Source organism: Calypte anna, chromosome 28, assembly GCF_003957555.1.
Source record: "Calypte anna isolate BGI_N300 chromosome 28, bCalAnn1_v1.p, whole genome shotgun sequence".
NCBI classification, from domain to species: domain Eukaryota; kingdom Metazoa; phylum Chordata; class Aves; order Apodiformes; family Trochilidae; genus Calypte; species Calypte anna.
The window spans coordinates 1372309-1383839 of NC_044273.1; the positions used below are offsets into that span (position 1 = coordinate 1372309).

General features: G+C 50.0%; 1 protein-coding gene and 1 long non-coding RNA gene across 7 annotated transcripts in view; one reads left to right on the top strand and one right to left on the bottom strand.

Annotated features, from left to right (window-relative positions):
* The window catches only part of LOC103528285 (excitatory amino acid transporter 4-like), a 34065-nt gene extending 23113 nt beyond the window's left edge, over positions 1-10952 (bottom strand). For 4 of the 6 annotated variants that reach the window (XM_030466444.1, XM_030466445.1, XM_030466438.1 and 1 more), the window contains exons 1-3: positions 10849-10952; positions 5685-5776; positions 1911-2093 (exon numbers count right to left, since the gene is read on the bottom strand). The gene's annotated coding sequence lies outside the window, so the exon portion shown is untranslated. The remainder of the gene's footprint in view (positions 1-1910; positions 2094-5684; positions 5777-10848) is intronic. The other 2 variants (XM_030466439.1, XM_030466440.1) reach the window with 2 other exon arrangements.
* LOC115599833 lies at positions 977-4250 on the top strand. Its single transcript, XR_003988635.1, has 3 exons — positions 977-1159; positions 2952-3067; positions 4090-4250. It is a non-coding gene; the product is annotated as an uncharacterized LOC115599833 (long non-coding RNA).
* Positions 10953-11531: the final 579 nt, after the last annotated feature.

Sequence of the window (11531 nt, forward strand, 5' to 3'; positions counted from 1 at the left end):
AGAGCATCTTTGTGCCCTCCTCCCTCTGCCTAGGGACTGCACAGTGCCAGGGCTGATGTGTCCAAGAGATGTCAGCCAACTGTCCCATAACCAACCCTAAGGAAGGCAAAAAAAGAAGAAAAAAAAAAAAAAAGGGTGGGGTGGCCAACCCAGCAGAGGGTTCAGCTGGGACAAAGCCAGGGGTGACCACTCAGACTGAAGGGATGGGGGACAGGGACTGAAAGGCTTGTCCCACTATTGCTAAAGTCTGCAGAGGAGAGGACACAAGGGGTTAATCTAATTAGTCAGGTTTGCTCCTGGGACTGCCTGAAATCAGCCAAATTAGAAATGCCCAGCAGTCTCTCCCAGCTTAACCAACCCCAAGGGACTGGGAGAGGAGTGGCCCTGCTGTCCCCAGGCACCCATCTCAGTACAGTGTGTACTGTCACAGCCCAGGGACAAGGGAAAAGGGTGTCAGAGTCAGGCATCCCCTCCTCTTCCCTCTGCTCATGCAACTCTGTCTGAAAGCCAGCCAAAGGCTGTGAAATAATCAGCCCTTTGGAGCCCACTGCTCCTCTTGTCTCCAAGGAAACTCTGCTGGAATGTTCAACATCAAACCCAGCAAGATTTCCAAAGGGGGGAAATCTCCACAGGTAGCAAGGGGGAGAAGAGGGAGGAATCTACAGGAGGAGAGAGGCTGAGGAGAGCTTTGCACAAACCACACAGAGATGGGGGGGAAGGCAAAGGGTGACAGAAAGCTGGGCTGGGCTCCTAAGGTGCACGGACACCTGGGGAGGAGACAGAACTGAAACTGCTCTTCCTTGCACAGGGAGAAGGCTCAGTGCTTGCAAGGAAGGGATGTGCAGGGCTGTCAGGACTGTGCTGCCTTCTGGGCTCTGCTCAGTGGCCCCACAATTGGAGCTGGCAGCCCCACTTCTGAGCACAGCAGCAGCACTGGAGCTACAGCCCCTCTACTCTAGAGCTACAGACCCCCAACTCTGGAGCTACAACCCCTCTACTCTGGAGCTACAGCCCCACTTCTGAGCAGATCAGCAACACTCTGCAGCTACAGCCCCCCAACTCTGCAGCTACAGCCCCTCCACTCTGGAACTACAGCCCCACCACTCAGCAGCTCAGTGCCTGTGCTCAGGAACACTGATCCCAGATGCTGCACTGCTTGGTGAGTTTTTTCAGTCCCCAGGACCAGGAGAGGGAGGGTTCACAGCCCCCCTGGCTGGAGGCATCCTCACCCCTCATGCTGTTGGATCCTTCCCAGCCTGACCCATTACTTGCCCTTGGGAAGGGCACCACAAGCTGGAAGCAATGCAGCCAGGGTGCCTGTGCTGAAAATTTCCATGCAGAAGCCCAACTGGGGAGAACTCAGCCATATTTGTGTTGCTATAGCAGCCCCTGGCAGGGCTTTCTGCTCACTGAAGGGCTATGGCAGCTCCATTTCCCATTTGCTGTCTGGCACCCAGCTCCCCCCCACCCAAATCCTCCCTCCGACACCAGACCCTGGAGGAGAGAGGATGTGCCCAGGGTCCCAGCACTGCCCCATCTCACTAAAGGGAGAGCATTCTGCAGCAGGCAGGAATTTCATCCCAGCCGAGCTCTACGATGCCAAAAGTGAAGCTATCTGGGGCCTAAGTCCAACTCTGGGAGGAAAAGTGTGACTGTCCTTGTTGCTCCCAATCTGTGTGAAGGTCCCTGTGCTAAGGCTGCCCCTCTCTTAGCTGCCCCCCAGGTATTCCACAGCATCCAGTCCCACTTTTCAAGCACTCCCCTCTGGGCAGTCCTACAGCTCCTTAGGAGAAATCCCTGCTGCTCCCTCATGCATCACCCAAGGAGCCCTCCTGCCACCCATCCTCCTGTCCCTTGGACCTCCCATCTCCCTCACCCATGCATCCAGATTTGCTGACAAAACCACTCACCTGGGAGAAGTTCTGGTTGTCAAGCAGGAAGAGCTGTGGGGTTTGGTTTCTTTTTTTTTTTTTTTTCTTCTTCTTGGGGGATTATTCGGAGTTGTTGGGTTCTTGAATTCTTTCAGCTGGAAGGCAGGATGCAGGGGTTTCTCCTTAGGTAGAGAGTTAGCAGAGAGCTCTGAGCAGAACCTCCTGAGAGAGGGAAGGAAGGCTGAGATATGCTCAGGATACATGGCAGCAGGGGGTGGGGGAGTGGCACGGAGGAGGAGACTGAAAACATTTTTGAGGACTGCAGGAGAGCAGAGGACAGAAAGCACCTGGCCCCCCCGTGCTGTCTGTGTGGATTTAACACCACCACTGGTTTCACACTTTCTTCTGCCTCCTCACACAAACTGCAAAAGGAGGTAGCAGCACCAGAGAGCATAGCAAGCTGCTAAAGGGGAGCAGATACCATCCTCATCCTCACCTCACCCTTCAGCCTCTTCCTTCCCTGCATCCAAGCATCCATCCAGGATCCATCCAGGACACTGAGCGGCTCCTTCCCCGCTCCACCTGCCCAAGCAGGACCTTAGAGATCCAACCACACTGCTGAGCTTCAGCCAGCCCAGCCCCAGGGAATGGCCCTGTCCATGCCTCACCCCAATTCCTGTCATTTCCCACTGGTGGATGAGGGAATTCTCAAGGAATCAGGAATCAACTCATTGAGTATGTGAAGGAAATTCCTTAGCAATACAGTCTGTCAGGGAGCCAGACTCTGCTTTCAAGGCAGTGGGCAAAACTTCCACTGTCTTTACTCACTGATTTCTTAAATACTGATTCCTGCTGTAATTTCTTTGATGGAATTCTCACATTTCCCAATTTCCATCCATGCCCAGCCCCAGGTTGGGGCTCTGAGCACCACACAACCAGTCCTGGCCTTGAAATGCTGCAGAGTGAAGAACCATGGCCAAAACCCAAGCCCCAGCAGCAAGGTTACAACAGGACTTGTGTTCCCATTCCTCCCAGACACACGGATCACAGGAATAATCCCTGGAATAATCTTCTCCCCAGTTCAGGTGGCACCAGGGCAGGAGCTTTGCTGCATTCTCCAGCTTCAGCATCCCAGCAGAGATGAGTTGTGGCTACAGCTAAAACTTCCCACTGAGTTTGAACTCATCCAGCAAGAGGTAAATCAAAAAGTGTCAGGGACAGAGTCCTAGAAATGAAATCCTCCCAAGCCCTGCGTCCCCAGCAGGCTCTGGCTGAGCAGAGCCAGGAGCAGCTCCCAACACCAAATGGTTTTTGTGGGCATTAATCACAGAATCATGGTTGATTTCCTTGAGGTTGGAAAAGACCTCTCATATCATCAGCTCCAACCATAAATCAGGGCTGGGATCAGAGGGAGCTTTGCTGGACAGGCCATGTGGAGCCCAGACTTTGATTAACTCTGTCATTCTACAGCTTAAAACTTGCTCTGTCTGCCAAAACCAGCCTGGACGATCACCTAACCCCAACCCTAACCCCAACCCTAACCCCAACCCTAACCCTAACCCCTTGCTGCATCCTAACAAATTTTTGGTCTACAAATGCCTCGTTTGCTCCCATGTAAATACAGGAAATAGCAATTATCTTCCTATTGAAGGAACTCCAATCAGGTGCAAGGTCCTGCAAGTGGAAGCTGGGGACTGGAAACCCAAACCCTGCAGCCCTGTACCCTGCAAAGCTTCAGCCAGCAAAGCACATATGGGAGTGGGATTCACAAGGAGATGATTTTATTTGAAAATTAATGTCTCTGGTTATGGAGAACAGACTCCAGTGCTCTGCCTGCACCATGCACCCAAACCACTCCTGAGAAATGGTGCTGAGAGCCCCTGCAGGCACAGAGGGAGCAGGAGATGGGCAGTGACATCCTCACCAGGGCTGAGCTCTGCTCCTGCTGCTGCTTCCCAGTCCCAGGGAAGGCAACTCTGGCTCCTGTGCCTTAGCCAGCAGCTTTTCCTACAGAAGGGTCTGGGCTTCCCTGTTCCCTGCTGGAGGCTCAGGTGTCCTGCAGCTCTCTTGGCCTTGGACAGGAGCATTTCTGACCCCACCAGGGAGGGGCAGAGCTCAGCCACCCCTCCAGCACTGAGCCATCCTCCCCGCATCTCTCTCAGGGGGGAATGATTGCTAACAGTGAATAATTGTGTTTTTCTGCTTCCTCTGCCCACAGTTCAGCTTTGCTCCTAGAATCTGGACTCAGCCCTCCTCAGTTTTTCAATCCCCAGGTGAATTCTTCACCTTTTTTTTAGCCATGAAAGCAGAGTGACCAACGCCTCGAACACTCCTCCTGCAGCTTTGCCCATGTTTGGTTTTGAGTTGAACCTCTGGCAATTTCCAGACACCTTTGAGCTCTTAAATATTAAATGGAGGAGGTGAAGAGCTCTGCTCCCTCCGAAAGGAGGTGCCTGATGCCCTGCAGGGTGGAGGAATCCTTGGGGACCAAACCCAAACTCTTCTTCTGTCCAGGAGAGCCACATTGCACAGAGACCATGGGATGCTGTAACTTACCAACAATGGGTAAAAGGGACACTCACAATGTCACTCTTGTGAGAGGCAATGTGACAACTGTGCCTCCTGTCACTCAGTCACCTTACCAAGAGTCTTCTTGCACAGCCATTTGAAGATAAAGGATTGTTGGAAACCAGCCTGGAACAGCTTTCCCAAGTCAGCTCCCTGGTTGAGTTTTCTCTCCAAAGTATAAAATAATTTATACCAATCTCACAAGTAGACTTAAAATGTTAAATAGGGAGAGGGCAGTTTGTTTTGCACTCAATCCCCCTGTTAAAAATGCCCTCTGCCCAGCTTGGAAAGACAGAGACAAGTGAAGTTCTGGCCCAGATTTTCACAGGGAGGTCTGCAGGTCCAGCAGGCTTTTCTTTTTTAAGAAAGACATTGGTTATCTATTAGAGCTTTTTAAAAAGCAAAACTCATAATGTTGATTCACAATGTAATGATAAAGAAAAAAGCCACATGGGAACCTCTGCTAGCAAATTCAGTTTGCTACACCCAACCCGGACGAGGCATTGAGGCTGTAGAAACACCCAAACAGATGACTGTGTCCACCATCCCAGGGTGTCACTGTCTTTCCATCCACACTTGGTGCATTTAGCTTTTCTCAAAAGATAAAAGAGGGCTCAGTTTGAAGCGAGAAAAATCCTTCCCCTAAAGTTTTGAGCATGTTTGGAGGGTGCTCAGCCCCATCCCCTGGAGATGAGGATGGTTGGGAGGATGCATGTGAACCATCCTTACCTGGACCTGTCACAGGACCATGGATGTTTCCTGGGCAAAAAGCCACTGGGATATTCCCAGTTGCTAATTGTTGTGGGGAAAGAGGTGATTTTCTGTGGTGTTAAGCAATCCTTCCAGCCTTTCTTCCCTGGATTGTGCAATATTTGTGGTCTTGTTCTCCTTGTTACAGTAACCTTAATTTGAGGGGTTGGATTCATTTTCTATCCTGCACTGTTCACTTGGCCCAGGGAGCAGAGTCCAATTACCCAGATGTGACTTTCATTCCAAGTTAGTGGAGTTTCTGCAAATGAACCTCCTTGTGTTTCACAGAGCTGCTCAAATCATGGAATTTCCTTCCTATGGGAAATGCCAATATTTGAGCATTTTTTTTGCCCTATTTTGGAACAAGAAGTCAACATCTCAACATCTCAAATTCAGGAAAATTCAGAAATGGAGGAGAGAAATGTTTTGGTTCCTGCTCCCACCTGAGCTGGGACAGGGATTCATGTGAGTGCCTCTCATCATCATTTTTTTTACCTCCTTGGATAGACTGCAGCTCCCTGGTGCTCTGCAGAGTCCTCCTGTAGCTGAGCTGCCAAGAAATGCCAAGGAGAAGAGGGCCAGGAGGGCTACAAGAGAAAGAAAATGTCATGAGTTCCCCCTGACAGCACCTGCCAGGACATCTTGCTTGGAGTTTCTGATGGGACAATGGAACAGAGAAAGTGATTAAAAAAATGGTACAACTGATAACAAAAATTATTCCCCTGATTTTTTGACTGGGTAATTTCAACTGATGAGTGAGGCAAAGCTTGGTGAGCTCCTGAAGTTTCTGGTGTTCACAAGTGCCCTTCTTTTCTCCTTGGTTCTGCTGAGAGTGTCTGTGATTGACACGTTTCAGCTATTTTGAATCCCAGCTCCTGCTCCCTCCTGCTCCCAGGTGCACAGGGAAGTTGAGCTGCACACTTCTAGAGGGAGTTCTGCTTTGGGAAGCTGGGTGATTTTTTTGTACCTTATTTTATTATTATACCTTACTTCATTTATTTATTATTATTATACCTTACTTTATTATTCTTTTTTTTTTTTTCTAGAAATCTCCATACATCTCTAGATAGGCCCAGCCCTTGCAAACTGCAGATGCCCAAGGTGGTTGCTCTGGTGATGCTCAAGGACTTAAAAACTCCATCTGCCAAACTGCTCAACAAACCTCTTTGACACCTTCACTGGAGAATGAATCCCCTGCTCCCTCCCTGAATGGTTGCCTGGTGGAAACTCAGATGTGTGGAGCCACCCAGCTTTTCCTCCCTGCCCTCATCCAGCTCTGGACTCGTCCTTCCAGCCCCATGCTGGCACTGCATACAAACTCCCTAGCAGTTGTTCTGCCTCAGGTATTTGAAAAAGCTTTGGTTTAGTTTTCACACCATCAACAAATTCCTCCTGAAGACCTTTTCCAGGCCTGTGTTACTGTATTGGTACATTTAACTCTGCTTATTTTATATCTTCCCATGCTTGGGAATGCAGCTTTGCCCCATGGTTTGTGCCCCATGCTTTGTGCCCCATGGGGCACTGCTTTTTTAATTTATTTTCTTCCACTGCCTCTCTTGCTGCACATCCCAAGCAGTTTCCCTGCTCCTCGTGTTCCCAGGTTTCCCAGCCTTCTCCCTGCTCACAGTCACAGTTTTTCTGTCCACAGTTTCAGCTAAAAGCCACCAGCTGCCTGGTTGTATATTTGTCTGTGCCCTTTGTTAAGCTGGCTGGAGAGCCATCCCCCTGCTCCTGCAGCTCATTAGTCAGAAAAAGCAAAATACCAGAACTGTCTCCTCTGTGCTCTGCTGGCATTTAAGCTGATGGCCAAGTCTTTCCACATGCTGGGAGCTGCAGTTCTGTCCCACTCACTCAGAAGTTCTGGCAGCTGAATTCCAGATGTGCTGCACTACAACCTCACAGGTAATTCACAGCAGGTAGAAGCCTTTCTCAGAGCCCCTCTTCTTCTACCAGCTGTAGCTCTAGGAAATGCATCCTGCCAGCAGGAGGGAGGGCACACTGCCAGGGATTGCCCTTACAAATAGATTTTTTCTTATTGAAACTCTCACACCCAAACTCATTCCATGAGAATCTTTCACAAGACAGATGTGCTCTGCCACTGCTGCCTTGGGGAGTGGGAGAAGCCAGGGTAGGTGCAATGGTTGGACCCTTCCCTCTCCTTTTCTCCACACTTTTATTTCTGCAAACCTCTCTATGCCAAGGAAGAGACAATTCAGCCTGGCAGGTTTGCTGGGAGCCTGCAACAGGATGAAGTGAATGGGATCAGTTCTTATCCCTCCATCTCCTGCCTTGCTGGATCTCACTCCATTCCTTCTGAGTGATGCTTTCCAAACAGTGAGGGTCAGATTGGAGCTGTTTTCTTCTATGGTCCTTTGCCTTTGCTGAGGATGTCCACCTTTACAGAGTTGTTCTCTCTTTCCTGATGCTCTTCCCCAGCTCTCAGCTGCCAGAGGGTGCTGGGGAGGGGGGGAACCCACCTAATAAGGGGTGAGGACTCAGGAAACACAGGTTATTGGGTTGGAAGTCATCTCTGGCTTAAGTGAGGTTAGGAGGGGGAAATTTATATTCTTCAGCATCAGGGTGGAGGCATTTCACAGGAGAGCCATGGCAGCAAGATGGCCAAAGCTGAAAGAGCAGCTGGTGGGGTAAATGCAGGGTACACTGTGTTGTTTAATAGCAATTTTTATGTGGCCAAGCAATACATAACTAATAAACAAGATTTCTTGGCAGCAGCAACAGCCCTCTGGACACTGGTGGACACAGTTACCGTTTGTTCTGAACACACTTTGTGTGGATGAGCCACAGAACCTTCATGTACACCCTGATCCAAATTAATAACCTGGAATGTCTGAACTGGCAATTAATTACTTCAGAGAAAGGGTTTGGGTGGCTTTCCAGCAGCAGAATGCAGCTTTCTTTTTGGCATCCTGCTGCAGTGCATTGTGCAAACTGGAGAAAGTCAAGAAGCCTCAGTGCTGGTTCCAGCAGCTCAGTCTGGTACCAGTGTGGGCTGAGTCTGCCTTCTCTGAGCTGGGAAAACAGGATGGAGATGCTTTACTTTGCTGCTCTGATGGTATATTTGTCCAAATTTAACTTGGCCCATTTGCTTTGGCATTCTCTGCATGGTATTGCTGCTGGGTTTGTGCTCTTCTCCACCAGCTCCTAACACTGTATCTGTGTATATGTATTACAAGGACAAAAGGGACCAGCTGTGATCATCTAGTCTGACCTCCTTTTCCAGGACAGGAATAGCCCTGTGTTAATTAATTTTCTTTTAAGTAGAATATACTATTTAGAAAAAAAAAAAAAAAATCTGAACCTGCATTACTCTCTTCTGGTGGGGATGAATTCACCACAATTCCAGGCAAATTATATAAGCCTGGCTCTACCTGACCCTGGAAATTATGCTTGATATTTAGCAAGAAGCAGTCAGGTGCTGTTCTAGAGGAGCCAAACTGAACTTATTGATGCTCATGGTAAACACTGCAACACCAGAGGCTGCAGCTGAACCAATGTGGAAATGCAGCCATGCAGCCAGAACCCGCAGAGCCAGAGGATAAAGTGCAAATGAGAGCTGGAAAAGCTTAATCAAGGTGGATGATACTGGTGCAGTCACTGGGACAGCAGCAGCACCTCCAAGTTTCTTCCAGATGGCCCCTGGAATCACTGCTGCCCTCAGTGCAGATTCATGGGGTTCCTCCTCTTCTCCCAAGTGAGGTCTTGGACCACAGAGTTGTGCTGACTTCTGGGGTCTGATTTTGCAATTTGCTTTCCATTGGGAGTCTATCTGGTTATTCACTGGCTTTCTGGAATGAGAAGAATTCCAAACTACAGGACTTCAGAGGAGGCACAGTTCTAGAGGAAATCAACACCAACCCTTGGCTTTCCCTCAGTGAATTCCAGAATCCCCTAAAACCATCTGCTCTCAGCCACTCCTCGTGAACTCTGTCTTTCATTCTTTCAACTTCTCTCTCAGAAAAGGATGCTCTACCTCTCCTCTTGAGAGAATTTATTTCACTCTTTTTATAAAACCTTTTTGTTATGTTTCTTAATTTTGACAAAACCTATGTTTCACCTTGGGGTACAGCCTTGCCATAAGATCCTCAAATGAAGTACTCAAAGATCCTGTCCCAGGAGGAATCTTCACACAATGGGAAGCATCTCCTGGAAGCTGTATCAGAAAGACACAAAAAGCACCTTCTCTGAAGGAGATAATCACTCTGCAGGTGACAATAAATCCATCTCTTTGCCTTTCTAGGCAGAGCTTGTCCAGTCTGGTGACTCTTTTATAGGTGTGAGGAGATGAATGCAGTGTTAAATCAATAAACCATCTTAGAGCTGAATGAGCTGCAGCAGCTTTTCTCCTCCTGTTGTATCTTTGATCACTTTGAAGCATTTCCAATACTTCTCCAGAGCTGCTGTCTCAGTGATAATTTGGTCTCATTTGGGTCTGCTGGGCACTCTTCACCCATCCAAACTCCACAGATTTGATGCCTGGGTCTCCCTGGCCCAGCCAGGCAGGGGATGAGCCCAGTTCTGATCTGGGTGAACCCAGTTCTGAGCTGTGATTCAGGACAGGGCTGAGCTGGGTGTCCCCTGCCACCCCCCAGCATCGCCAGGCACCCCCCAGCACCCTTCTGCCTCTAACCCAGCATCCTTGCCAAGCCCCCAGGCTGGGATTTTTCCCTCCATCCTCTCTCATGGATCAACCCGAGGGGTGAAGCTGTGGCCCCGTGTGCCCCTGGGTGTCAGGCTGAGCTTGGGCAAGCACCAGGGGCCAAGATCTTGCCCCGAGGAGCCCGAAGTGGTGCTGGGCTCGCAGGCTGTCAACAGAGGCAACAAAAAAACCTCTCTCTCAGCTCATTACAGAAACTGAGCCAAAGGGCAGGCACGTTCCCAGCTTATCAGGCCACCTCCTCTGTGAGCTCTCTGATCTACTTTTCCAGCGATTGTTCCTGACCTAGGAGAAGCCCCTGAGAAATCTCCGAGTTGAGTGCCTGCAGCTCCGCGGGCATCCGCGGGCAGGGAGCCGGCAGCGAGGCACATGCGGGCTGAGAAACCAGCTGGAAAATTCCACTCCTTTTGCTCGCACCACTCCATGCTGAAGTGCCTGGGAAGAAAACCTTGCCAGCGGGGTGTTTATCAGCTCCCCGGGCTCCTGCTGCTCTTTTTTGCTCCCATGATCTGTGCCACGTTTGCCAGGATACCTGCGGTATCTGCTGTGCTAAGAACTCTGGAATCGTGTTCTTGCTCCTTTGCTCTGCTTTGGAATATTTTGGTTTAGCAGTGGCACAAAGGGTGAGGCTGCAGAATGGGGATCCCAACAGAACTGACCAAGCACAAGAAACCGATTCCCCTGATGCTTTCCCAGCTTGTGCTCAGCTCTGCCCAGCCCCAGCTCAGCTCAGCACCTCCTAACTTGTGGAAAAGTCCAACAACTTCCAGCAGTTTCTTCCTCCTTAAAGACTGGATCAAAGTGTGAATGATCAAGTCACGCTAAGAAATCCCACCCTGTCACCACCGCAGGAATCCCGGCAGCCTGAGGATCTCCAAGGTTTTCCGTGCTCCCAGCTCTGGGTCTGCCTCATTTCCACACACACTTTCCCCCCCCCCCCCTTCCCCTTTCTTTCCACTTTCCCACCCTCCCACCCGCTCTTACCTTCTGAATTTGCAGCTGTGCTCACTGCAGGTTTGTTTAATCCCTGCTGGGAGGTGGGAAAAGCCTGCGAGTGGCAGGGCAGAAAGCCTGGTGGCACAATGTCACTCAGGTCACCAGCTAACCCGACACTAACCAATGGGGAAAAATCCCGAGGGAATTTAGGCAGCTGGAAATCCTGGAAACTCGGCTTCACACCCCATGGACTCCCTGCTGGTTTCCTTACGGGAGCGTGCAATTAAATCATACGGAAACCGCTGGATTTAAGCAGCAAATCAAGAAATTAACACGATTTAGGTTTTTTTTTTTCCTGCCGCGGTCTCGCTTGCTCATGGCCACAAGGGACCCGGCTGCCTCCGATGGTGGGAGGCACAGGGAAAGGGAGAGGAAGCACCGAGGGATCCGAGGCACCAAACGTCCCCCCTGGAGCAATAAAGTACCCAGGACACTGGGAAGAAAGGGAGCGAGGAGCAGGCAAGAGGATTCCAATGAGGAATTTCATAACAAGGTTATTTAAAAAGGCTTCAGGTCCGTGCTAGGCTGCCCCTCAGACACGGCTTTAGGTCCATGTAGCAGTTGGAGCCACGGGTTTAAAACATTGCCTAAAAAAAAAAAAAAAGGATGGGGGAGGTCTGGCAGCACTTCCCAGGTCAGCTAATATGAAATCCAGTAGCGGAAGAGGGACT